The sequence below is a fragment of the Trematomus bernacchii genome, unplaced genomic scaffold (genome assembly GCF_902827165.1).
Source record: "Trematomus bernacchii unplaced genomic scaffold, fTreBer1.1, whole genome shotgun sequence".
Classification (NCBI taxonomy): domain Eukaryota; kingdom Metazoa; phylum Chordata; class Actinopteri; order Perciformes; family Nototheniidae; genus Trematomus; species Trematomus bernacchii.
In genome coordinates this window covers 4,664,760-4,692,040 of record NW_022987524.1, presented here as the reverse complement: position 1 = coordinate 4,692,040, position 27,281 = coordinate 4,664,760, and the positions used below count along the sequence as shown (strand labels likewise).

The 27,281-nt window shown below is 42.1% G+C and overlaps 1 protein-coding gene across 3 annotated transcripts in view; it reads left to right on the top strand.

The window, feature by feature from the left end:
* Window positions 1-6,613: 6,613 nt before the first annotated feature.
* fam110b (family with sequence similarity 110 member B) overlaps window positions 6,614-27,281 on the top strand; it is a 65,143-nt gene continuing 44,475 nt past the window's right edge. For all 3 annotated transcript variants that reach the window (XR_004554989.1, XR_004554990.1, XM_034118644.1), the window contains exon 1: window positions 6,614-6,704. The gene's annotated coding sequence lies outside the window, so the exon portion shown is untranslated. The remainder of the gene's footprint in view (window positions 6,705-27,281) is intronic.

Sequence of the window (27,281 nt, the reverse complement as noted above, 5' to 3'; positions counted from 1 at the left end):
CCCTCTCTTCCTCCAAGCGACTGAAACGCTGGGTGACCGAGGAAATCGACCCAAAGAGCCCTTCCGTGGAAACGGGGGCCCCAAGGAGATCATCTCAGTCCTTCTTGGTTAGTGCAGTCAAACCTAGCCACACGTGACGCGACGCCACGGTGGCCAGGGACATCACACGACCGGCAGAGGTAGCCATACCGTGGACCAGATTATTCATCTGGCCCACGCAGCAATCCGAGTAATCACTCCCGTCCGTAGGCGGGGAGGCGGGGATGTCCTGCTGAGGGGTGATCAGCGAGACTCCCAACACGCCAAGATTACTGGCCGCCGCTGCCATCTGCGCTCCGAGCCTGAACATCTTCTCCAGATGTTCGAGGATTTCACGGTCACGCGGCAGCGGGGGCAGCGGCCTTCTCCACTCTGCCCACCCGGCTGCCTGCAGAAGCAGATGGGCCGCCAGGCTTTCATCCAGGGGACACACACCGGGACACTCCATGTCCGAGTGGCCCTGCACCCTGAGGATTCCAGCCCATGTTGCCACTGGAGCCTTCGTCCTAAGTGTCTGTCGCCACGTCGCCTCCACACACCGCCAGATGTCTGGCAGGGGGGGCGAAACTAAGGCCGGCCGTAGAAGCCCTGACGTAGGCGGCTCACCGGCCTCGGTGGCAGCGGTAGGTAAGCCTACGTGCTCCGCCGCCATAGTCATCACCGCCGGGAAGTCCTGCCGCGCAGGCCGCCGGAAGTATCAGACAACGAGATGTCGTCGTCGTTGTCCCTCTCCCCGACGAGCGGGCCCATCCGGTCCGCTGGCATGGCAAACACGAAGGGCACTCCCTCATCGTGCTCCTCCATATCCACCACCTCGAGTTCTGGGCCCTCCGCCGGCGAGACATGACACTCCTCGAAGTGCTCCAGCCGCTGGCGGCGGCTGAGCCGAGGGATCAGGCGGCAGGCGTTGCAGACCGGAAGCGGGCCCAGGTTGGCCGCCGCGTGGTCAGACCCCAGGCACTCGATACACCGACGGCGGAGGTTGGCGCCTGCAATTACGCCCAGGCATGAAGGGCAGGGTTGCTGCTCCAATAATGGTGAGTCCATTTGTCACTTCCTCTTTCCGTCTCTCTTCACTCAGTTGTTCTCTTGCTTGCTGAAGTGAAAGGGATGACAGTCAGGAGGATTTTAGGACCTTCCCCTCGATTCTATTGGCTCTAACGGTTACAAAGAGATGTCAATCATCAAAATCAAACGAGGGGGGCCAGAAATATGGAAAATGCACCCAAATGATCCCAGAAGTGGGTTTTTCTTCTTCTAAATCTATCTAAAAAGGTCAAATGTCACTTGTTTTGCATCAATCTTGATACAGGGTACTTATTATATGTTATAGTTTGGATTTCTAAAGCTTTTAGTCTACTATCCCATCATTCAAGGGTGGTTTTCACTATAAGTAATTCTTTTTTTTGGACGGACACTATAATTTACAGTTTTTTCAATCTGAATTTACTTTAAAATAAAAACATCTATATTGATTCTGGCACTTCTACATCCAACTCACAGATGTAACCTTGCTTTGAGAAAAAAGATGATTAATTTAACCCTTTTAGAAGGGAAGATATGGTCATTTGTTCTGGGAATGTCATTTTCGAGCCTGAGACCTGAAAAACAGGCTCAGGGCTTAACAGGTTAAATTATATACATTTTTAAAACCTGATAAATCCAGCAGTAAATCATAATGCCACTAGTAAATAATCCCTAACTTAAGTACTAAAACCTTTGACGAGATGTCATTAGGAATTGTGTAGGTCTTCATTTTACACACAGCATCTATTTAATTCTGTCCGTCCTGGGAGAGGGATCCCTACTCTGTTGCTCTCCCAAAGGTTTCTTTCCATTTTTCCCACATTAACTATGGGCTTTCTTTGGGGAGTTCTTCTTATCCGATGTGACTGTACACACTGTAAAGCCTACAGAGAGGTTTTATTTTCAGTTACCAATGTTAGCTTGTTACTGTCACTTACATAAAGTAGCGATAGTAACAGTACCTTGTGACTGTCACTCATCTATGTTAGCTGATGTTAGTTTGCGCCATTACCTAATGTCTGTTAGCTATTGTTAGCTTGTGACTGTAAATGTACAGACGTTAGCTAACGTTAGCCTTTTGACATACAGTAGTGCCATTGACTGTATATGAAAAATATATGTCTATATTTATTTTTGTTTAAAATCCTTTATATGAATAAAATAACTTTATCTTAATATTTTTTTTCTTAAATGTATTTTTCTATTGTAAGAATTAATGATATGCATGTGGACATATAACATGTATTTTTGGATTAGAATTACATATCTAGTTTTATGTTGATTTTGAAATTGTTTATAGCTTCTATACTGTTAGGACAACATAAATATGTTTTGACCCATTTATAATTTAAAATTAACTTTTGTCCTACATTTAACCAGCAGCTGGGTAAACAACTACCCAATTTGGGTACATTTGAACCCAGCCAGTGTTTACACTCTGTTTCCTAAACAACGATCCACAGGGCCTGATCCTGTGTGAGTCTGTGATGACAAGGATGCTGTCTCTGTAGCCTGGTCTTCTACTGTTGCTAGGTAACAGTGTGGGGGTTTGCCCACATGACAAACACCGAGCCTCAGAGGCTGTGTGTGTGTGTGTGTGTGTGTGTGTGTGTGTGTGTGTGTGTGTGTGTGTGTGTGTGTGTGTGTGTGTGTGTGTGTGTGTGTGTGTGTGTGTGTGTGTGTGTGTGTGTGTGTGTGTGCGTGTGTGTGTGTGTGTGTGTGTGTGTCATGGCAGAGAAACAGCACTGTCTTTCAGTGAAGCAGGCACACACTTACTACGTAACTCTCGACACGTTTCCTCTTCTCTTTCCTCCTCTCCATCTGTGGAAACCACCCTGGCCAGTCTGAGACTATAGGGAAGAGTTTTGGAGGTGCTTTGAATAAAATAACAAGGGGCTTTATGGCGTACAACAAATATATTCAACCAAATGTAGTCCTGCCTAAAGTCCAGCCAAAAAACTGAAGGTCCAGGGAAACACTGATGATGTGGCAGCAAGTGGCAGCTTCCAAGCAGTCTATATAGTTAAACCAAAAGAGCGGCACCCAGTTGCAATGTGACAGAGTGGTGATTTGTCAATAAGTTCTGCGTCCGTCTGTGGGAGTGCCGTGGATGTGGGTGTTCCCGTCTCTGAAGCTGTGGGTGTGGACCTGGCTCGGAGCGGTGTGGATGTGTGTTCTGTGGGTGATGTGTGTTCTCCATGTGTCGCTCCATGTTGGCTGCTTGTGAGCTGTACATGGTGTGTGTTTTGGTGACTGCCTTGGGTGTTTTCGGTTCAAACTCTAGTTTGATTTTATGTGGGGGGGGGTGTTACGTGCCGTGTTGTGTTTGTGTCTCCCTCTCCCTCTCCCCCTGATTGTCTCCATCCAGGTGCAGCCTCTCCCTCAGGTGCTCCCAATCCCCATTCAGGGCCTCCATAAAGGACCTGAGGAAGGCTGCAGTCGCTCTCTCCTTCTCCTCCGGCTGCACGTGTGCAGCATGGTGTCTCTGTCTCTGTGCTAGTAACCTGTGTGTTGGTGAATAGTAAGGAGATGTGCTCCAGTTTACCTTTGTGTGTGTTGTACTATTTAGTCACTTTCTTTTGGAAGAAAGTTGTTCTTAGTTACTTAAGTTTGTTTTGCAATTTGGCTAGTTAGCCTCTTTATTTTGTATTAATTAAAACCTCACTTTGTGGCTTCAGCAATCAGTTTCCTCTCTTTTTTCTCTCTCCCGGTTATTTCATATTTTGTTACGTTCCCTCCTGGACTAGGGGTACATTATTTCTATTAATAAGCAGTTAACATATCTCATAATAGGAATATCGACACTAGGTCTTGGACTGAATAATTGGTGTCAGGTCAGTAGAAGATCTTGTTGTGGAGGTCTGCAACCTTCCATTTGCATGTAGAGTCAAAATACAGAGGATCCTGTCATTATGGTGCCTCATCTTTTGAAACACCTGTAGAACTCTTACCTGGAGACTTCAGAGAGAATCATCACACTGCATCTCAATACGCACCAACTGCAAGTCCCCCTTTGCTCCCTCCACATCAACAGAGACAGTTTTGGACAACAGTTTTTTCCAATGGCAACCAAATCTTGTAAGGAGTAGTCACATGTTTCTCAATTTTTCCTCACAGTGAGTATGTGCAACATTACTGTTAATGATTTCCCAGGAAAAGGTCATGGTTTAGAAAGAATTAGATTTTCTGACAGAATGCAAGTAACCAGTGCAAGGAGGCGTAAGCAGGATAAACATGGTCATTTTTTCTTATTAATTTGAGTACCCTGCCTGCAATATTTTTGCAAAACCTGAAAGCTTTCAATTGATTTCTGAGGCATTTCACTAAATACAGAGTTATGGTGTATACAGCCATAAATAAGAGTTGTAGAAAAACAAAGCATCCCTATATGTAGCCTCTTCTTACCGTGTACAGTTCAAGTCCAAAGTGACTAGAGTCTGCTTCATGAATTATAATACCTCCATTTCAGTTTAACCTGCATTTCATTTGACAGAATTACTAGCAGCTACTTAATATCTGCCTGGCAGGTTGTAAGTGATGTGACAGAGGAGAGACTCTAAAGGATTTATGGACATATAAATATATATGACAGGGAAATGTTGCATTTGCAAGACAGACATGTTTCGGACAGACATGAAGCAGACATCACTAGAGAGTCTAACAAATCTAATTTAGCTTCCATTAGTCGTAAAACAACAAAAAGCCAGTGTTCTGTTTTTTAACCTTTCCTTCTCTTAGTTGTGACTCCCTTCCCTCCCTCTTGCTTTCTCTTGCTCTCCATGTTCTCGCTCTATGTGTGCATACAGCAGTATAATTTTAGGGCTGAGTGTGAAGTCAGTTACATTTTTACTTTGCAGCATCTTACCTCTTTGATTTAGCGTTCAGAAACACACACCACTCCCCGAGGAGGCACACATGATCACATTTGCTTTGGTTCAGCTCTCCCTAACACGTACAGTCCTCATAGTAGCACACAGACAGTCATTCACACCCACTGGTGATTAACGGGGACTACAGATAGAAGAGGGCAATATTATAAATGAACTCTGTTGTATCAGGAGAGTTAAATAGAAAGCCCAGTGGATTTTCAGCATATCATTATTTTACTTTGAAAACTATCCATCTGATTGTATGTGGTTTGAAATGTCAAGGTCTGCTTTACATACTGATGGAGTGAAGGTTGGAGTATGTGGCCATTTACGAGTCAGTGAGGGCTAATGAGGTGCATCATGGGAACTGTAGGATTGTTTTTTTTTCTTAAGCTTGACCTATTTAAAAAAAAAGGCATATGGCCTCTTCTGAATCAAATTTTGATCATTTTTTTCCTCACCTTTCTCTTGCAACTCCAGCAATTTTGTGGAAGTATAACACTTTATACCTGGAGAAGGCTACGCTTTAATTAGAATACATACTATGAAAATTAACCCCAGAGGAAAAGTGAAAAAATAATTGAACATATAAAGTTTGATTTTAATAGCATATTTAAAATAATACATATCTTTATTAGTCCTTATTCCCAAATCATGACATAGGTGACAGAGCAAAACGGTATTCATGGTTAAAAATATGAAAATAAATAGCAACATAAAAGCTTTTAGCATCAGGTGCCTCTCAGCCAGTAATTAGAATAGGAAGTGTTTTCCTATTTGCTAGGATAAATGGGAAGCTGTCAATGTGGTCTGAAGAGCTGTCAAAGACAAGCACGCACTGGCCCTTTAACGACTGGACCGCTCCATTCATATTTAAAGGGGGGAACTGACCATCGAACAATTAGATTAACTCAAATGTAATTAAAAGAATACAGAGTCCTAGGAATATACTGAAGGAAACCCTATTAAAAAACTATATATCACAGTGTGGATTGTTTTAATCTGTGTAAAATGCAGTAAAGAGAGTCAGTCTCCCTCTGTTCTCCCGGTCAGCCGCATATCTGTCTCATGCAGAGTCTGAGCCGCCGGTAGCTCCGTCAAGGTAGCTAGCATTAGTGCAATTATAACCGGAAATACAGGATTTAAACCTTAAACAGGATTTTATTTTTACATTGGAGGCAACTGATGCTGTGAAACATATCTGTAACTTATCTATAGTTTGTGTTAACTAAATACCCCGGCCCGAGTATCAAGGACGAAGATATGTTTTATAAATATAAGATGTTTTACTTTGCATAGCCTACATTTTTTAACTTGATTGAAGGTAAATATAAACAAAGTATAGGCCTAAAGACCTTTAATTTCAGCATATTTGACTTTAGTCATATAGTTCGTTTAAGGTGCAAATATGTGGGTTCTTGTACTGAAACAACAACAAACACTTTTTTTGAACTAAAATGTGTTCGCTTTAAATTAAAGTGTATTTTACATAGAAAAGAACATGGCTGCGTTCTGACTACAATTATGAACTATTAATCATATAGACGTCGGCGAAGTTATCGTAATATAGATTCCACATTTTAGACCCAAATAGGCAATTATTGTGAAAGTGATAACCGGAAGTGCCTGTATGATTGCCGTGCAGTCTGGCCATGAGTCTGGCAGGGTGCTGCTGGCTGGGAACAGGATGCTGTCAGGCCGAGGAGACGCATCAATCTAACGGGGAGAAACCGCAGCAGCATCCTTTGTTTTCTGGAGCTGGAGACCCAGGTAAGGACGGCTAACTAGCTTAGTGATGCTAACCTGCCTGCCTGTCACTCCTGTAAGGACTCAAACCTTATTGGAGCCGCTGACGATACGCAGGAGTCAGGACTCTTTTTTTCCTTCATTTCCAGTCATGTCGAAAATATGGCTATTGTTCGCCATACATGCAGCAGCTTAGAGACAGTAATTTACCGCAGCGTGTTTCTGAAGAGGTGGTCGTTGTGTGTGGTGGTGTTGGTGTGGCAGCTAGCTCTCAGCCCGGGAACACAGACACATTCCTCGGTGTTATACATCCATGGCTGAGCTGCTGGAGGTGGGGGGGGGTCTGGCATTGCACCACCACCAGCGCGCGCACGCACGCATGAACGAACTCAGGTGTTGTTGGTGTTGCTCTAGCTCCTGACACGTGCAACCTGCGTTTACCAACGGGTCTCCACACTGCAGCTCTGGGCTCTGTGTAGCAGTACATTCATTGTAGCTGTTACCTCTCCTGTGTGAGGAGTGGATTACATTTCCAGGGCTGTTGGACATGTCTGGTATTTGAAGTGCTTTGTTGACTTTGTCTCCAGTTTTATATAATCCTGTGTTCATCCTACTTTTACTTTGTGGTGTGACAGTTTCCTGACAGTCAATGTTTGTGTTTGGTTGTGAAGTGAGCCATATATAATATCACATTTTTTATATTTTGATATCATTTGCTTTGTATACACTCTCAGTAGGTCACTAAATCTACAGTTTGGTACTTGGTATTGCTGTGAATTTTATTTTGTATGTATTCATAACAATACTAAATAATCAAAAAATAAGGGTTGACAAATTATTAGTAATCAAGGATAATACAAACAATATTTGAAACACATTAGGTTTACACGTTTACAGTGTTCAAATCTTAGTGTTCAAATGAAGACATGTATTTTACAAACTTGGTCATAAGACATTGTTTTATGCCTTTTTAAGTGTATTTTTAAAAAGAAAGAGAATGAGAGCTTTTTCATAGAGAGAGCCATTTGTCTTCCCATACTTTGTTGCAGACTGCCTCTCTGCTGTTGGTTGAGTGTGATATTCCCACGCTGCACTAAAACCTGTTTACAACTTTCTTCAATCAAATGACTGGTGCAGTGATGACCTATTTGTGTAGTCGAAAGCAGAAGTTAGCATCAGAAGGACTCCCTTGACAGAAAAGTAATGGAATTTTCCCATAGAATTTTGGAATATTGCATCAAATCTTTGGCAAACAAACACTTATGATGCTCACACGTCTTGTTCAGCAGTTCATCTTCACATATTAACACCACCTTTATAATAGTTGAAGCGTGGGGTGTTCACTAACAAATGTTATGTTGTTCAAAACATACAAATATTTGAAGACCACAGACCGTTTTTCAGGCATCTGAGCCGGAAATTGCTAAAATGCAAACTTATTTTTGTGTCTAAGGACTTATTCCTGCACCACTACATATTAATAATCTATTCCTGCTGCTATCAGCGAAGTATATGAACTACACTGAAGACTGGATCCTGTACTTATTGCAACACACATGAGTGTATGAAATGCCTATCCTCACTGCACTACATTGTTTATGGTCTGGGCAGCGGGCTCTCACCTTTGTCCAGTTGTCGAGTAGAAGTATACAGTTCAGTTTGGAGATGAATCAATGCTGAAGGGAGCTCCAAATGTATCTTTAAATATACATGTTTACATGAAGCTTGCTGTTTTGCTGATTTTATTTAAGTTTATTTAAGTCATGAGGATTATATTATGTACACCAGGCTTGATGTCACAAGGGAAACTGTTCGGAGACAGTTTCTTCCCGCGGGCAGTGAGACTGTTAAAAAAATTGAACTGTTGAAACAACTTCAAACATTCAACTGCTACTCAGTAGTATGTATCTAATACCTAATATATATATATCATTCCAATAACTTGTATATAGACTCATACTGCACTATTCCACATCATAACTTTATTTCATTTTTATAACTATTATTATTTTTGTATTGCTCTTGCTCTTATTGTTATTATGTTATGTTATGTTATTATGTTGCATTGTTGGAGAAGCCTGTGACATAAGATTTTCAACTGCATAATTACTCTGTAGCTATGTCAGATTGACAATAAAGAACCTTGACCTTGACCTTGGAAGATATTCGACGGTAATGAAGATTTGTAATGTTTAAAGCTAAAAACAATGTTGTTCCTCTTATCAAATCATGCACCAATGTATCTAATTTGATCATATACCACCTGGGCGTGGCCTACATGAAAGAGCATGTTAACTTTATCCCACGTTGTATGTAGATCAACACAACATGGGATAAAGTTAACATATAAACCACTCGTTTATACAGGCCGTGCCCACTATATAGAACGATTTATTGCTTATAGTATATAATACAGAAAAAGAGAAGCTTTACAGAGAAATGTAGACTGAATCACAATGGGAATACTGTTTAAAATCCAGGGTTCTTACGGTCATTAAAAACCTGGAAAAGTCATGGAAATTCAAAATGCTAATTCCAGGCCCTGGAAAAGTTATGGAAAACAATATTTTTCCCAGAGTTTTGGAAAAGTCATGGAAATGTAACTAAAGTTGCATCAAATATAATTTATATTTGAGCTAATCGCCGAAACAGTAATACTATAATGATAATACATACTGTATCGTATAGTAATGAAACGTAAAATGGCATTTAACTGTCGAGGTATTTTGCTGGTGTGAGATTTTAGTTGCTTTAGCGTGTAGAAGCTAGTAACAGGGTGCGTACGGGTGCTGGAAATCCTTGAAAATGCTTGAAATTGTACGAGGTGTTTTCAAGGTTTGAAAAATGCTTGAATTTTGGGAATGGTGCTAGAATTTGGGATAAAGTGCTTGAAATTGTAAATGCTTTACTTCGCTTTTTAGATTAAAAGAAAATAAAGAAGTCGGAGCGCGCTTAATTGCTTCGCTTTTACATAAAACAGCTCCGCTCCGGCCTTCCCGCGCAATGCGCGTGACCGGCAAGTGTTTTTGTTACGTGTGTGACCTGGGCATTCTGATGAGAGTGATAGATGACAGTATGCCAGGAGGTTGCCGTTTCAACGAGCGTTGGCTAGCAGAAGACAAATACAAGCCATGGCTAAGACGAGGGTCAAGCGAAGCCCAAGAGTAGCCTCCTGCAAAGTGTGCAACAATAACGATGCGAGAGTCTGCGCTGACGAGCGACACACCACACGAAAGGTACGCCATAGTAGAGCATTTTAGATTAGGCTATCGTTGCATGTAAAATGCATGACACTTTTCTCTGTGCACGGCAAAACAAGCTCGCCAAAATGGCTTCACTAGTCTGGCAGTATTTTAAGTGTCCGAAAATGACAATAAAATAGCGGTATGCAACGCGTGTGTGAAGCAGAAATCCTGCAGCTCCACCCGCTGTGACGGACCGGTGAGCGGAGCAGAACACACATTAAGAGTTAGACCTAACACACTTAGCTATTTTATCTACCTCTGGAACAAGCTAAACTAGTTATAAATATATTTATTCTTCACTGTCGGGTCGCTCATTACTGGATCAGTGAGCTGCAGGAGATACTGACGGGCTGTCAGGAGAGACAGAGACAGAGAGAGAGGGGGAGAGAGCAATATCGGTATCGGCCGATACTGATTCCGGCAATCGGCTCCAAAATTGGCGATCGGAGCATCCCTAATAATTGTATATGATATGTTTTATAATGATTGATCATGAAAGTGTTATCAAAGCTGGTAAAGTTGCAGCTAGTTTGAATGACTTTGTATACTACAGGGTAGCTTGTGAATTTACTCCAGGTGGAACTAAAGTCTGATTTAACACTTGATTATATGTCACATCATTCATCCACATCTGTGAAGTAACTAAAGGTATTAAATACATGTAGTGGAGGAAAAGTACACCAGTTACCTCTGACTTGTGTTTACTGCCAACCTAAAAGTACCTCAAAAATAGTAATCAATAATATATTGAAAAGTTATTTAGCTGATTGTTTTATATTGGCTCAGCCAGGTTATATGGGATGCCCAGTCTACGTACACTCACTCATTTTGAAATATTAAACTTAGTTTTCTTTTCTAACATTTTTAATTTTTCATCCTCATGTAGAATGCTATTATGAAACACACATTTGGTTGTTTATAGCATAAAGAACATCTGATTTAATGTGAGGTAGGGAAATAATCATTTGAGTATAAGTATGTGTATATAAATATGTAATTTACAACAGCTGTAAGATGCTTGAAAAGCTTGAAAATGCACCTTGAAAATGCTTGAAAAGTGCTTGAATTTGACTTTGGAAAAGGTGTAAGAACCCTGTAGTAAGCCAACTATTGGATTTGTTTTAGATAGGCACAACATGTTTCATATGCAGACCTTATTTTCCTGTTCCATGTTAAAATAAACCTTTTTCAGTGGTACTGCTGAGAAAGAGTAATTTTATTGGTCATGGAAAATTAGGTAAAGGTCATGGAAACGTCATTGAAAATCATTGGTGAAAAAGTGTATGAACCCTGAAAATCGGAATTACATATGTTTTCCGTATCATTTAGCCCTAGTTGCTGGCTGGTGTTCTAATAAAAAACATGTTATTCTGACCCAGGGAACATATTATAACAAGGGAGGACCCATCTTATCATATGAGTCCTTTTATAATAGAGGCCTTACCGACCTTATCGTATCAGTTCATTTTGCTGTATTGCTTGCAAACTTTGAAACAAATGTTCAATACAATCAGCACAAACCTTCTCTCAGACCTCTGGAGTTTTTTTTCTAGACAGTAATCCTGCCATGATGCATGTCAAGAAACTTGAACAAATGATTGTATCAAGCATTCCTCATTTTGATTTTCCAGCTACCAGTGCTGTGTGCGTTGGGTGTCCGACGTGGTATCGCAGCCGTGAGCGTCTATTTGCACTTTCACCAATTAACGCTAATCCAAAGTCTGCACTATTGACAGGGCTTTCAGTTCTCTACAGGACTGCTGATCCAATTCACTTCATGCAGTCCCTTGGTTATTCAGAAACAGACAGGATACACGTGAAGGAGATCAGTCAAAGGGTTGCCAAGATCATCGAAATTCACATACAAACCCACATAGACACACCTTCGGCATAATAGTATGATGCCTAAAGTATGATGTAATTATTATTACACAGTCAAAACTATCTAAAGTGTGAAAGCATAAAAAAGGTCTAATTTTAAAGCAGGTTTATTGAACAAGTTGTTTTAAAGTAGTGTTTGTTTAAGTGTTGTGCAGCTGTTGTGTTGGTTAGTTAACCTGTCACAGCCCAGCCCTTACCCTCATGTTGCCCATGTTCTCTACTCACTCTATTAGAAACCTGAACAAAGTCAATCCACTCTGAATCTGTCTGTGCACAAAAGTACCATTGCATCAGTGTGTTCCATGTTGTACACACCCAGACGGGGGGCCATGACCTTGCTTACAGTCTGATGTGTAGATATATTGAGTTGGTTTGATGGTTTGGACGCCCTTCGACCTAGTTACAGAGTCGAGGAAAACTCATGGGATTCTGCATCAGGTCCACAGTGCTGACAGTGCTCTGCTCTGTCTGCAGTCTGATGAGTAATGCTGGGTAACTGAGTGCAGACACCAGCAGTCAGGGTCCTCCTGCTTCTGACTGGAGCCCCAGCAGCAGGCCCATGCTGCAGGGGCCAGGAATGCTCCGGAGGGATCACTGCACAATTGCATTGTTGTGCAATTTTGGAGAACAGCCTTGGGAAAAATGTTCTTGAATGTTGCAGCTTCAGTCCAAAGAAGAAGAGTCGTAATATACAGCAGGACCGAGAGCAGGGATGAAGGGGTGCATTTCAGATTTCTGGTAGGGACAGACTATTGTTTGAAATGTTGCTATGGGCAAAACAAAACATGCCTAAACTTCATGTGAAGAAGATCCTTGTTCTAAGCTTTTTTTAATGCAAGAATGTAATAATGAGCAGGGGAATAACACAACATGGAAGTGCTCTGTTCATTTAATTTATTGGTGCAATTTTATTTAAATGTTGCTTCTAGGAGATGCACTGGTGATAAGGACCGGTCTTATTGTCATACACACATTTGTATATCAGCAGTGATGAAGCACAGTATGTACACTCAAAAAACCCAAACATTGAATTTAATTAAATGTATTATGTCAACAGATTTCACATAACTGTTTCAAGTTAGTTAAAAGCAATAATATTAATACTAAATAAATATTAGGTTCAACTTAATATTATTGCTTTCAGCTAACCTAATACAGTTATGTGAAATGTGTTGACATAATACATCTAATTAAAGTAAACGTTTCAGTTTTTTAGGTGTACGTAAAAGCAGTGAGGTGTTTATTTAAATGCAAAAGTGCAATACAAATATGTGACCTGCTCTATCGAAATCAGTCGCATTGACCCGAAGACACATTTTGAGTTGTATACATTGTTGGAAAGAGGAGATTCCTAGCTTTCTAATGATATCAAGATTGTTGTTGTACTCCAAATAGTAAGCGAAATATGTCACATTATATAATGACTGTCACCGAGTCATCATTTTGAGAAAAAGGCCTTCAAAGTTTCCTCTTCTCTGGAATCCATCGATCTGATTGATTATTAGCGGAGCAAATGATCAAAATACTACGGAGGGAAGATATCTTCGTTTGGATTACTGCTCTGGGGGAAGCTCGCGAGTGTTTGTGTGTGTATACGTGTGTGTGTGTGTTTGTGTAATTTTGCGTTTGTGTGTATTGTGTTTATTTTGAAATGAGCCGTTGCGACTTCCGACTGATTTCGATAGAGCGGGTCACATATGTTGTCCATAAAATCATTGAATAATCGTGACAAATAAAAGTGATATTCATATTTCTGGAATTAATCGTGCAGCCCTGTTTACGCAGCGTCCACACGGCAGCGTGCGTTGAAGCTTGCCGGTGGGCGTGTCTGAAACTCGACCAACAACCAATCACATGAATCTCCCGCCCCGGACACACAAGGACGCGGTTTGATTGGCTAGAGCTTGTACTGGCATATGATTTGATTGGCTGACGCTTCCGTCGAAGCTTCAAAAGTAGAACATTGCTCTACTTTTGAAGCGAGCAACGCGAGCAACGCGAGCAAAGCGAAGCGACGGAACCACAATGCAGTTCGGCAAAGCGTGACGTCACCCCATTCAAAGTGAATGGGCAGAAGCGTTGAAGCTTCAACGCACGCCGCCGTGTGGACGGGCCGTAAGAGTATTGCCATACTAGACTGGGTAATAAAGGACATATTTCTCCTATATTGGGTGTTAAAGATAAACTAAAATAGATTTCCCCGAATCAAATGATGACTTTCTAATGGACTGCGTGGAAACAGGTGAAAATGCAGATTAGTTGACTAATTATTCATTACAAACAATTCTTTACAAATAACCATTCAGTCAGGATGGCAGAAAATGTTCAACAATCCAGTACCCAAAATAAAACGGAGGAAAGCAGAACATTGTCAGAAGCTGGTATGCTGCGTAGGTTTATCAGGCTCTGAAACTTCATATGTTCCTAGAATAAGGACTGATTTGGAGCAAACTCTCCCTCCTGTCAGATTTCTTGTCTCGCTCTGTTATACTGTCGACAAAAGGTGGCCCTGCTAGGAGCGTAGCTGAGAAGGTGTGTGTGTGTGTGTGTCTGTCAGAATAAAGCCCCCCCCCTGCTCTCTCTGCTGTCAGCTCTCCCAGCAGAGCTCTGCTCAGAGCATTGTGTTGTTTCAGCAGCTAGTATTTAGCACACTAATCATTGATGAGAGATGAGCTGCTTATTGTCAGCACAGGGTCCAATCAATGTTTCACAACTGACGGATTAATCAACACTGTTAAAAACACATTGTTTAAACCAGGGGTCTCCAACCTTTTTTAGGATGAGAGCTACTTTCAAAAAATAAAACAAGTCGTGAGCTACTTTTACTCCTCTTTTTATTGTTTTTTGCAGTGTATATATTTAGCACATTTTAACATTATGATATGCTCTCCTTTAACCTTTGTGTGCTGTTTGGGTCTGTGGGACCCATTTTCAGTGTTTACTAAAAGACAATATATGCAATTTTAATTATTTTAACCTGCTTTATTTGGGGGTGGACCTCACCTCCTCTAGGGGGGTCGGGGGGCATGCACCCCCGGGAAGATGTTTTTTTAAATGTTGAAGTTAAATGCATCATCTGGAGCACTTTGAGCACAACATGAATTGATGGATACAGCTCTCCACACTCAGATGAAAGGGAGCTGTATACTTTTCAATAATCCAAACATCTTTAGAATATGATCACAACCAATAACAAATAATTTAAATTTGTTTATTCTTATCTTATGTTACCTAGTTAGCATTCTATCTTTTCATTTATGCATATTTTACTAATCACTCCCCTTTTAAATACAATATAGTACACATTGGAATGATTTCTTACTTTATTTGTTACAACTATATTAAATAGATAAAGGTGTGCTCTCTCTCTCTGTCTGTCTCGCTCGCTCACGGAGACTGTGTGCTCCACATAGACTGTATATATAAAGGTGCTCCTCCGTGGCGATGACGGCTTGCGTTAAAAAAAATAAAAATAAACATATTTGTAAAGTGGGGGGACACAAACGGGATTTCGAAAAGTGGGGGGGACTGTCCCCAGTGGAAATTACGCCATGCATGTGTGTGCGTCAAGTGCAATAAATATGCAAGTTGCAACACACACAAAGTAAAACTCTGCCCCTCATGTGCTGTATAGGCTGGCATGACTAGGCTGTTCAATGGAGCTGATGTGATGTGTAGATTCTGCCAGAAGGAAAATCCCGGTCAAACTCCTTATGAAGCGGTGAGCTGCCGCTCCACATTGCTTTTCTTCCAGACTGCAACGCTGGTTTTGCAAATCAAGCAAGAACGTGATTGGTCGATATTCATTGTGGGGGGTGGGGGGAGGAGGGGTGTTAGATAGATATAGAGTTGTAGTAAGTAGATAGAGTACGCTATGATTGAGGTTTCGTTTATTCATATGGGTAGATTCTTTTAATTACATTACGTGTATTTTTTACATTTTGGATTTGCTTGGCGATCTACTTATTGAGGGCTCGCGAGCTACCGGTAGCTCGCGATCGACGTGTTGGAGACCCCTGGTTTAAACCTATTGTTTTTGTGTTCTTTTGAAAATGAGGATATTCAATTTAATGGAGAGACAAGAGGCGCGTTCACACCGGAGTACTTTTACCCGTACATTTCCCGTTTAGTTCCGATAGTGCCTGGAATTTTGCGTTCACACCAAAAAGAGTACTTAGTTCAGAGAACTTTTACCCCCATTTTTAGTGCCTGCTAGAGAGGTGGTACTATCCTGGGGAGAAAAAAGTACCAATTTCGATTGGCTGGGCGAATTGCAAACCACGCCCCGTAAAACTCTGAAAAGTTTTGTGAAGCCGCCATTGTATTTGCTGGCATTAGCATTTGCTGGCATTAGCATTATTAGCATTAGCATTAGCCCCGCGCACCAACGGAGAGAGAATAACTTATGGCAACACAAAATAAAACATGGGAGCGGTGGAGATGAGGAGAAGTCGGCGTTCTGGCGATTTACTCGGAAGGCTTCAGTAGAAGCTGCTGGGAGTCCCAGCAGCTTCTACTGAAGCCAGTCCCCAACTCCGGGGACTTCGGGTGGCAGTATACGCCGTGAAGTGGTTTGCGGCCTGCCAGTAAACCCAAAGCAGAAGAAGAAGAAGAAGTGACGTCAGCGGCTTCATTTGCGTAATCTTCCCTCGGGGAACTTATTCCGGTGTGAACGCGATCTGTACTTAGTTCCATGGGGGTACTAAGTGCTGGCACTAATACCTCATTCACACCAACGGTGTTTCAGGGCCGGTTCGGAGCTGGAGCTTGAAAAGCACCGGGTTTTCTTGTTCACACCGCAGCGGAGCAGCCTCTTAGCTCCGGAATCCGGTTCATTTCAAGCACCAAAAAATTGTCCGGCTAGAGCAAAAGCACCGCATACGTCACGCTTACGTCGAGGCGGGGGCAGGGACAGGGGCGGGATCAACTCCTGAACAACAACAAAAAGCCCGCGTTTTATCCAGTTTGTACACAACGATGGAGAAACTTAATAAGCAGCAGTCCATTTAGTTTCGACAGAGCAAAACCAAAACGAGTAGCGCTTCAACACAATCGGCCATTGTTGTTGTCGGTGTGAGCTGTGAGGGGTTTCCGCGCGGTTTGGCTTTATGAAGCAGCCACGCAAACGGTTACGTCATGACGCAAACGATGACGCAATGACGCAGCACCAGTCGGACTCTGGGCGGTGTGAAAAGAGCCGGAGCTAAACCGAAGAACCGGTTCTGAACCTAAAAAGCTTTAGCACGGAGCTTGAACCGGAGTTGCGTTGGTGTGAATGAGGTATAAGTGCTGGGCACTAAGTGCTGGGCACTAAGTGCTGGGCACTAAGTACGGCAAAGTACTTGGTGTGAAAGCGGCTAAGGAAATGAAAGAAAAAGCAACAGAGAGATGTTGTGTGTACAGAATAAACCAACAGAAATTCATAGTGGAAAATATGGATGTGGACAGACTTTGAGGAGCTTCAGGGGTCCGGTAACAGACCTGAACCACAGACCATCCTCTCCAGCATGGAGTCCTGGGAAAGAGGTCAGACAGCACAGAAGGAGAGAAACACGTGCACGTTTACTCCTGTTAAGTTTGCTAAAAATATCACTATCGGATGGTGAGCTATTTTTTAAGATAAATGTCTTCAGTAAGAACCAATGGGCTGGAGAGCAAAAAGAGTAGGGAAGTCAAAGTTTGAGAGGCATGTTAACAAAGTGTTGTCTGGGCTGCGCATGAATATGTCATCCTGAAGACGGTTCACTATGTGCTGGCTCTTTGCTCACTTGGTGCATATCTCTGTTCATGTTTGTCTCCCTTTCTGGCCTTTTTCCGTCAGTTATGAGGACTGAAACCTGTGTGTGTTTTTTACCTCATCAGGTGCAGCTTGACCCCTGTAAAACATTAATGTCATCACTAACTGCGCCACATCCGATGAAAGCACAACTTGTATTTTTGTATTCTATTTTCCGGAAATGTGAAGTGTAAAATTAGTAACAGAACATCCAAGCCTCCATGTTAAACTGAGCAGCACTAGGAAGACAGAATTCTGCCCACGACCTGTAGCTCCATTCATGTTGGTCTTCCTCCACCATGTCTTCCTCCTCATTCTCCAAACGTACTTCCAGGGGGGCATAGATCTAGAGCACATGTGTCAAACTCAAGGCCCGGGGGCCAAATCAGGCCCTTGGTGGATTTAATTTCGGCCCGCAGGATAATTTTTAATTACTATTAGATCTGGCCCGCGGGTAGGGATGTCCCGATCCGATCACGTGATCGGGGATCGGAGCCGATCACGTGATTTTCACGTGATCGGGGATCGGGAGAAAAAAATCGGGGATCGCAATTTCTTTTTTTTTTTTTTTTTTTTTTTATAAAATATTTTTATACATTTTATTTAATGTTACAAAACAAAAATGACCATGTTCACGTCTTAAAGTCATCCTGAGGCCTTAGTTTTGGGTTAAAATTACACAACATCATGTATGTGTTGCTTCTTTTGGGCTTGTTTTCATAGACCTGGTTGCTTATTTCTCTCAAATCTGGCAACAGAGTGGGCGCAGTGTCTAATAGTAGCAGTAAGCTAACAAGAGGCTACGTTCAGCTGGTGACTCGGGAGTCGGGACAGAGAAAATGTCAGGAGTTTGGAAGTATTATAAAATTGAAAGCGAAGGCAGTGTAACAGCCAGATGCAATGTTTGCAAGGCGGAGGTTCCGCGTGGTGGAAAGAACAGAGCTACGTTCAACATGACCAATCTAATACAAACACCACCAACAACAACACGACGAGTACACAGCGGCCACTCAGGTAACGGCACTGAAACAACCGACACTTTCAGAGACTTTTAAAAGGAAAGAGAAACTACCCCAGAACAGCCAAGATAGCTGAATTCATCGCGTTGGATGACCAGCCGTTATCTGTTACCTTTTTTTTCCTCTTAATGCATTGCATAAAGATCGGATCGGGAAAAATCGGTATCGGCAGATTGTCAAAATCAAATGATCGGAATCGGATCGGGAGCAAAAAAAGGTGATCGGGACATCCCTACCCGCGGGTATATTGCACGCACACCTTCACTCAATCCTGAGGGTTTCCTCAGCTCAGAGCCTGAGCCCAAACATTGATAACCTTGCACCCAAGATGAGATGCCAAGTATCTGGCTTGAACTAGCATCACAGAGCAGCACACTGAGTTTACATGGATGTTTCCTTCTGCACTTTTTTTCTTGAGACAACAGGGCATGTTTGTTTTTTTCTTTGAGGGAAATTGTTTTTTTGAAGCTGTTGTTGGCCTGTGGAAAAATGTAATCATAAGAAATGACTCTGCAGATAGAGCCATAAGAAATGAATGCAACTGATTATTTAATGTTTAATGTTGTTTTTATAGGCAATAATTTAAGCTTAGTTAGTTCCAGGTTTAATATGTGCAATAAGTTCATTTCAATAAGTTTTGCAATAAACATTAAACCAGTCCGGCCCTCGACTAGTACCCATTTTTTAATTTTGGCCCACTGTGTATTTGAGTTTGACACCCCTGATCTAGAGTCTGGAGCTGTATAGCACTGCACAGAATGATGAGAGATGTGAGCAATGTGACGCTGAAAGTGAACGTATTTAGTGAACTCTACAACCAGATTTCTCATTGATTTGACCTTTTAGTTAGCCTCCACAGTTTTCTAGGCAAGGCAAGGCAAGTTTATTTATACAGCACCTTTCAGCACACGGCAACCCAAAGTGCTTTACAAAATAAAATAAAAGACATTTAAGAATAAATACACTAGAAGCACATTATAAAATGGTATTTAAAAAAAGGAATTTAAAACGCAAAGATAATAAAATAAACACAACAGGTATAAAATACATGGATAAAAGCCATACTGCAGTGTGAATATGAACAACTCACTCAAATGCAGTGGCAAAAAGATACGTTTTTAGTCTTGATTTAAAAGTATTAACAGTTGCAGCGGACCTGCAGGATTCAGGGAGTTTGTTCCAGATGGTCGGGGCATAAAAACTAAACGCTGCTTCTTCATGTTTAGTTCTGACTTCTAGTGTTAATCTTAGGGCTATAGTGTTAGTTACAGTGAGGTAGGAGGTTGTGTGTGGTTTGTGTGTGTAAGTTACACATTTGAAATGAGTGTTTGAGGTGGTGTGTTTAAAGTGAGCATGAATAATATATAGTGTGTAGGCTACACTAGGCTCTCTGTAGTAGACACAGTGAGGGCCTCAGAGAGCTGGGTTCAGCACAGCAGCGCTCCGTTTCCATTGGAGGTCGGGACTGGGAGTGACGTCACATCCGATGTGACTGCTTTTCAGTAGCACAGGAAACATGGCTCCTGCAGGAAAGTTGTTCGCCTTGTTCACAGCTTTAGCTGTCATGTCGGGTGACAGCTAAACAACCTGACGTTGTTAGCAAAGGCAACAAAAATGGCAAAGACGTGACGTATGTCCCATAATGCAGTAAAATATGTTTGGTGACCTCTACATTACGGGAATTGTAGATGCAGTGTTTTTCAGACCTTAACCCAAACTTGATTTGACTCCTTTTTCTTAAATGGAAGTGTGATACAAAATCACTGGATTTTACTCTCACCTTGTAAGTTTCATAGCATGGACACGTGGGCTTTGTGGCCCTCACACACACGATCATGTAGTTAGTGTATATGAGAGCTCTGCTTCTGTCACCTCTACTACGATAAGCGACTACTACTATATACTATATACAGTATATTGCTGCCACTGTTACTCATTAGTAATTGGACAGTAGCAGTAGTAGAAATATTACAGTATTTCTGAGACTTGCAACCTTGACTACTGCAGCTTTTTGAAATAAAACCATTTTCAAGATATGGGTTTTTACTTATTATTTGATACACTGTTAGTGAGGATAAATATAGCACGTATGTGGAGCGTAAGAGGGGAGGGCATGCAACAAAGCAAACCTGTCATTCTGCAAACACTGTAGAACACACTGTGTGTGTGTGTGTGGGGGTCCCGGTCTGGATTAACCTCTGTGTTGCCTCTGATCTGGTTAGCAGGACTTCTGGTGCAGCTGGTACTACCACTGACCACAAAACTCTGAATATGACTAAATGTTTTAGCCAATTGAAGAGCGTTACATAGTGATGTCATGATGTTACTGAAGTAAACCAAGGATTCCGATGGAAGCGTTTCAGGTGTGCAGACCAGTTACATGCACTAAAACCTATAGAGCACACTACAGGGGAGGAAAAAGCAGAATAGGGCCCCTTTTATTTTTGACAGGGGATTTAATGGCACATTTCCACTACACGGTCGGCCTCGGCCACGCTCGGTACGGCTCGGTACGGCTTGGCCTTAACAGGGCCGACTCACTTCATGCTGCGCTTCCATTACAGTTTAGGAACTGGGGTAGTTACTATAGTAACGCAGTGTAGGCGGAGCCGTGACGTCATCTTCAATGAGAACTCCAGAAACACAACACAGCCGTTAGCTGTTAGCACTCAGAGCTCACAGCTCCTTATATATGTTCAGAAACTAGACAAAAGTTAAACAAGTACAAACCACAGACTGTCTGTGTCATGGTGAATACAGTCGCTGCTTTATTTATGTCTGTATAGGCCGTTGTTGTGAGTGTGGACGGTCGGAGCATATACTGCGTTAGCTTAGCCAATCTCCATCTGGAAAAACACGCATTTTAAAAGGTTTTTCGCCTGCCGTCTGTCTGCAGACTTGACAAAGCATTAATTCATGGTTTTTACTAACCGGTATCAGTATGTTGTTACTTCGGCATCATTTTGAAACGTGTATTACAATTAAATCACGGTCAAATATGTCCATCTTGTTGTAGTTCTAGCCCTCTTGCCAGCGCTCCTCTCTCTAGTTTAGCATACTCAGCCCGACTCAGCCCTGTTTGTTGGCCTCGATAGAACCACAATTTTCTCGGGCCAGAAAAGACGTGAAAAAGTGGCCCCGGGCCGGAACTAGGCCTAGTGGAAGCGCAACCAAAAACGTGCACGGCACGACACGGCACGCTTAAAGCGAGCTCCGCGCTGTAGTGGAACTGCGCCATTAGAGGACACAGGTAACCTGAGACATACCTGTGACTCGGGAAACAATGGCTTGGTTCCAGCTCTGGCAATTCATCTTAAACGTAAAGGATGTTCTAAAGGTTGTCTCAGAGGCTTTTCAACAACACACAGTATTGGAAAACACTGAAGAGGCTTAACCTTTTATGCCCCTTTCACACCAACGCGGTTCCCGTTCTAGCTCCTCTTGCGCTCTTCTGGTTCGGAACCGTTTTTTATTTTCAGCCCCCATTTTGTTCACACCGCCCAGAGCCCGACTGGTGCTGCCACTGCTGCGTCATGACGTCACCGATTTTCTCCCCAACGGCGTTGGGTCGATGATCGTGTTGCTTTTAGTCATACGAAGCCAGATTAAATTAAATAACTACTTCTCAACCTTTATACTTTTCTCCAGAGTGCCGTGGTTCATTGTTTATTAATGTGTTTCAGCGGCATTTACCGACCGCTGCAGTGCTGCTCGCTGTTTGGCATCACAACGCTGTTATGAAAGTTTCTCTGGTATAAAATGGGTGATGTTAGCATAGCAACCGAAGCTAAACTGACTATCTTGACTACTTGTTGCTATCCTATTGTGGCATAAGCCGTTTTCTACAGGCACATTTTACCGGCGTATTTTTCATTATGATTCTACTTGTGATAGTCGGACATGACAACCTGTGCAGCCCATGTATTGATTCCATCCGATAGCTGCTATAATAACAAAACGTCTGCCTGCTCTCCACAATGATCAATAACAGCGAACGGATGGTCAAAGTAAGGTACAAATAAACAGAATCACACTAAGCCTGGTTAGTGTTGCCTGATTTTATAAAGTGTGTTTTTTTTACAAGTGTGTGGTTGCGTTCTAGTCACTTTGCTCAGCGCTAATGCTTGTTAGAACCTTTATTTGCCGTACACGCCATAAACTGTTATTGCTCAGGTTGATCCCGCCCCTGCCCCCGCCTCCGACGTAAGCGTGACGTATGCGGTTCTTGCTTCTAGGCCGACAATTTTTTGGTGAATCCAGGCTTGAAGCAACACAGGTGCAGCTGCCAAATGCAAACAGAACAGCTTGCAAGGAATTGCTGACTGTGAGAAAGTGAAAATTAAGCTTTAAGAATAAGGCGAAATGTCTCTGGACACTTGCACTCCTTGATCAACGCACCAACTGGTCACTGGAAGGTGCTTTACGCGTCAAAATGTTATATCAAACATGACCTTTTCCACCATCATAGGACAAAAAGACCTGTGGTTACCTCGCTAACCACAAATCCTGCTCCTCACAACAGGTCTCTGGCATGGTAATCAGCAGATTATAAGCAATGTGTTTTGTCACCAAACTAAACCTGTGTCTCTAGCTCCAGTAGGGCTACCCTCGACTAAAGATTTTTCTAGTCGACCAATAGTCGTCAATTAAGACGATTAGACGACTAATCGTCGCACGTTTATGATACAAAATGGTTTCAGTTTCAAAGGCTGATAAAGAGCGTTATTATAACAGCATGGTACAGTACGTTGTGCTTCACATAAAATATAAAATAAAACTGTAGTAATGAACCTTTGAAATATAAATTAAATGTAGAGAGCGCATGAGAGTCACAGTGCACGGACGCAGCGGTGTAAACAGCAGAAGCTCCGGTAAGGATTCTTATTGTGTGTGTGAACAAGCAGCGAGGACACACACGGAACATTTAGTTCTAGTTTCTATTATTCATATCTGAATATAACAACCCCATAAATACTACAGAGGAAACGGAAACACTGAAAATATGAGCGTCTGCAAAGATCCCTCCGCATTACGCCCTCATCATGAAATTAAAACATTATCGTTTTATGAGGTCAGAATGATTATATATTATAGGTCTATATATGTTGATACAAAGCTAGGCTACTGCCTGACTCACTGCAGCTGTTTTCCTCCGAGTCTGAGAAAGTAACACACGTTGTCGTCGGGATAATTAAGCTCCGTGTTTTGTTATGAAGCCGGCATTCAGGAAGTTGCGCTGTGATGGTGGGTATGGAGGAGACTTTTTGCCGTCGTAGTTTGCATGTCACCTTTTGGGGCTCGTCCTTTACTCGCTCAGAAAGATCCACACTTTAGATTTCCTGCCCGACCAAATTAACTTAATGACCAGGCTCCGGTCTCAATGAAGTCTGAGGGGGTTTCCGGCTGACGCGTCATTGCACATGCAGCGCACGGATGGAGCTTTTTTTTGTTTTTATCTTTTTTATATAACTTCAACTAATCGACTAATGAAAAATTGCTCGATTAAGACTTAAATAGTTGACTAGTGATTAATCGACTATTTGGGGGCAGCTCTAAGCTCCAGCATCTGGCTCAGTGATCAACGTGGCCCATCAAGTAATGGTTATTTTCATCACTTGGATGATTATGCTTTACATTTTAGAGCATGTCATAACCTGTTGCCTTCTGTGGAAACATTGCTTTAGTTTAATACTGAATAGTTTTATTTTAATCATGAAGAAGTGAATAAATGATGGGGTGTATTTCTGTTGGATTACTAGAACATAAACTCTGCTTGGCTTGCAATCATTAGGCGCGTTCACACCAAGTACTTTTCCCACAGTAGTTCCTGAGAACTTTAGTTCATGAGAGTTCTTTTAGTTCTGACGAACTAAAGCAGATCGCGTTCACACCAAAATGAGTTCCTGGGGGTGGATTAGGCAAATGAGCCGCTGACGTCACTTCTTCTTCTTCTGCTCAGGTTTTCCTGGCAGGCTGCAAACAACTTCACGGCGAGTACAGTAGGTGGCGGTATGCACCTTAAAGTTGCAATCCGCCAAAAAACCGAGAGAAGAAGAAAAAAAACTTCCGCTTCCGCTGTATGCTTCTGTTTACCTTCCGACCTCAGACACGGTATGGAGTTGACGTTTTGATGGTCGTGTTATACAGCTTCGTAACGGAGTTATTTAAGCCAATAACTCAGCCACAAATACAAATACAGATCGACCATTCAAATGCAATAGAAATGCTGAGTCGGAGGCGAAGGCGGTTAAGAAGCCTTAACAAAAGGATTAGACGACGAAATCACACGCGATGGACATGTTTCGTTGTACAGCCGAGGATGATGGCCCAAAGAACAGCAATGGTACGTTCATTAAATCACATTAATACTATCTAATGTAGGATTTATGGAGTTATGTAGGGCTAATTTGTGTCTTTGTATGTGTTCCAGATATGCGAATACTACGGAACTCTGGGTGAACAATAGAACGTCGGCCTGGTCGGAGGTGCTGCCAACATGTGCAGTGGATCGAAGATTTCCGAATGTCCAAGGGCTCTTTTCAACTCCTCTGTATTCGCCTGGAAGCAACGTTGTGGAGAGGCATCTGAACAGCATGGAAATTGTAAATTGACAATAAAGCTGATATTTTGTACAGTGCATTTGGTTCTCTTTTATTTACCAGTCAACAGACACAATTACAATAGTGCAGACACCTTAGTGCAAAGATTAAATGTCAGTATCATACTGTATATTTGTATATTAATGAGTATATTATGTTAAATGTGTGTTAAAGACAATGGGATGAGGTTGAAAGCTCTTTAAAAACGTTTGTATACATACATGTTAACATACATGTTAAGCATGCACACCTGAAGAACTACGTTACACACACACAGGTTAGTCTGTGTACCGCTGCACTGCTGCTGGTTTAAACAAAGACAGTCATGATGCTAGTGCCGTGCATTTAGGTTCTCTTTTATTTATCAGCAGCAGATCAATAAGTGTCAGTAGTATCAAAACAATATAATAACAGTGGCAATATGTTATTTTATATATATATATATATATATATATATAATAACAATAGGTAGGCTCAGCAGCAGACACACCTTTGTGCAAAGTTAGGTGTCAGTATTAATAACAGTGGCATATATATATATATATATAATCACAATAATACAAAATTAACTGTCCCAGGTGTAGGCAATTTGGGGTGAAGTGTCTTGCCCAGGGACACAACGACATCCTGACTGCAGTGGGGTTTGAACCTGTGCTCCCCTGATCCGAACACCAACGCACCAGACCACTGCACCACACGCCTCCCAACAAGTCATTGTACAGTTTATCAACGACAAGTTTTTCTTAATTTTTGTATTGAAGGCCTGTTGGATTTAATCAGCTCGCTTAGCACTGCCAGAAGCCCAGCCAGAAAGGTATTTTGTTGCTCCACCTCGATTCCTGGGCCTTGTGTGAATGCAGCAGCCGTTCGTCGTGCATCTCCTTGGCACGCAGGTCCTCATTCTCCTTGCTGACCATGGCACGGCGGGCCATCGCCATGATGGTGTCAAGGAAGCTGTCATCGCGTGCCCACTTTCCTAAGGTGAAATATGCAAGATACAAGATCAGTTTAATCGCAACAACGACACAACATTGTCCAAATCTGTCTCTGCAGGCACACAACAGGAGGAACACGGGGAACACCTTTGATTTGTCTATTAACATTTTAAATGGTGAAGGCACTAGCAATTGGGGGATGGAGGGCTCTCAGGACATGATAGGGACAAATAGATACAAATTAAACGTTTTACAATTTTAATGCAAGCATTAATGATGCTATGAAGCTTTGAATGATTCATACCGTAATAGAATAAGCCACATAGTCTTTAAATAGCCTTAGACACTTGACAGTGACTTTATTTAAAAGTTATTTCTGTCTGTAATGCACCTTTGCACCACATTGACATGATAAGCTGCAACAATCACATTTAAATTAAATAAGTGGAGGTGGAGTGTGACTGTGTGTACGTACCATTTGACGATTGACCAGACGATGTGGACCCCATCTGCAAAGCAAAACAAGTTGATCTTACAAACTTCCTAACATGTAAACAACGCTCTGTATGAACGTGTGAAGCAGAGTGTTAGCCCACCTTGGGGGAGCGTGTCTGGGGTAAGTTGACGGAGTGTTTCAGCCTTTTGACGGCCTCAGTGATGGCCTGGGTCTCCGTCTCGTCCAGAGCACAGCACAGGTTCTTCAGAGTCTGCACCACCCGCTCCACCGTCTTATACTGGGTGCTCTGAATATAGAGATACACGTTGGTCAGAGGTAGGAAGTAGCGGAGTACAAATACCTCGTTACTGTACTTAAGTACATTCCACTACTTATTTTTCTGATCACTTTTTACTTCTACTTCTTACATTTTGAACACAAATACCTGTACTTTCTACTTCTTACATTTTGAACACAAATACCTGTACTTTCTACTTCTTACATTTTCCAAACAGGCTGGTTACTTTAGTTTGAATGTGTGTTTGGTGGCGTGATCATTATTATTTAGAGTCATTGCGTGCCTATTGATTTGAACACGATCTGTGTATCCATCATTTCCTGGTCTTCTCTAAAGAAGAGGGACCAATGAAAACGTTGTCATGTTGCCGTTGTTCAGCATGGAAACATTCATTAGCTAACAATGACATTAT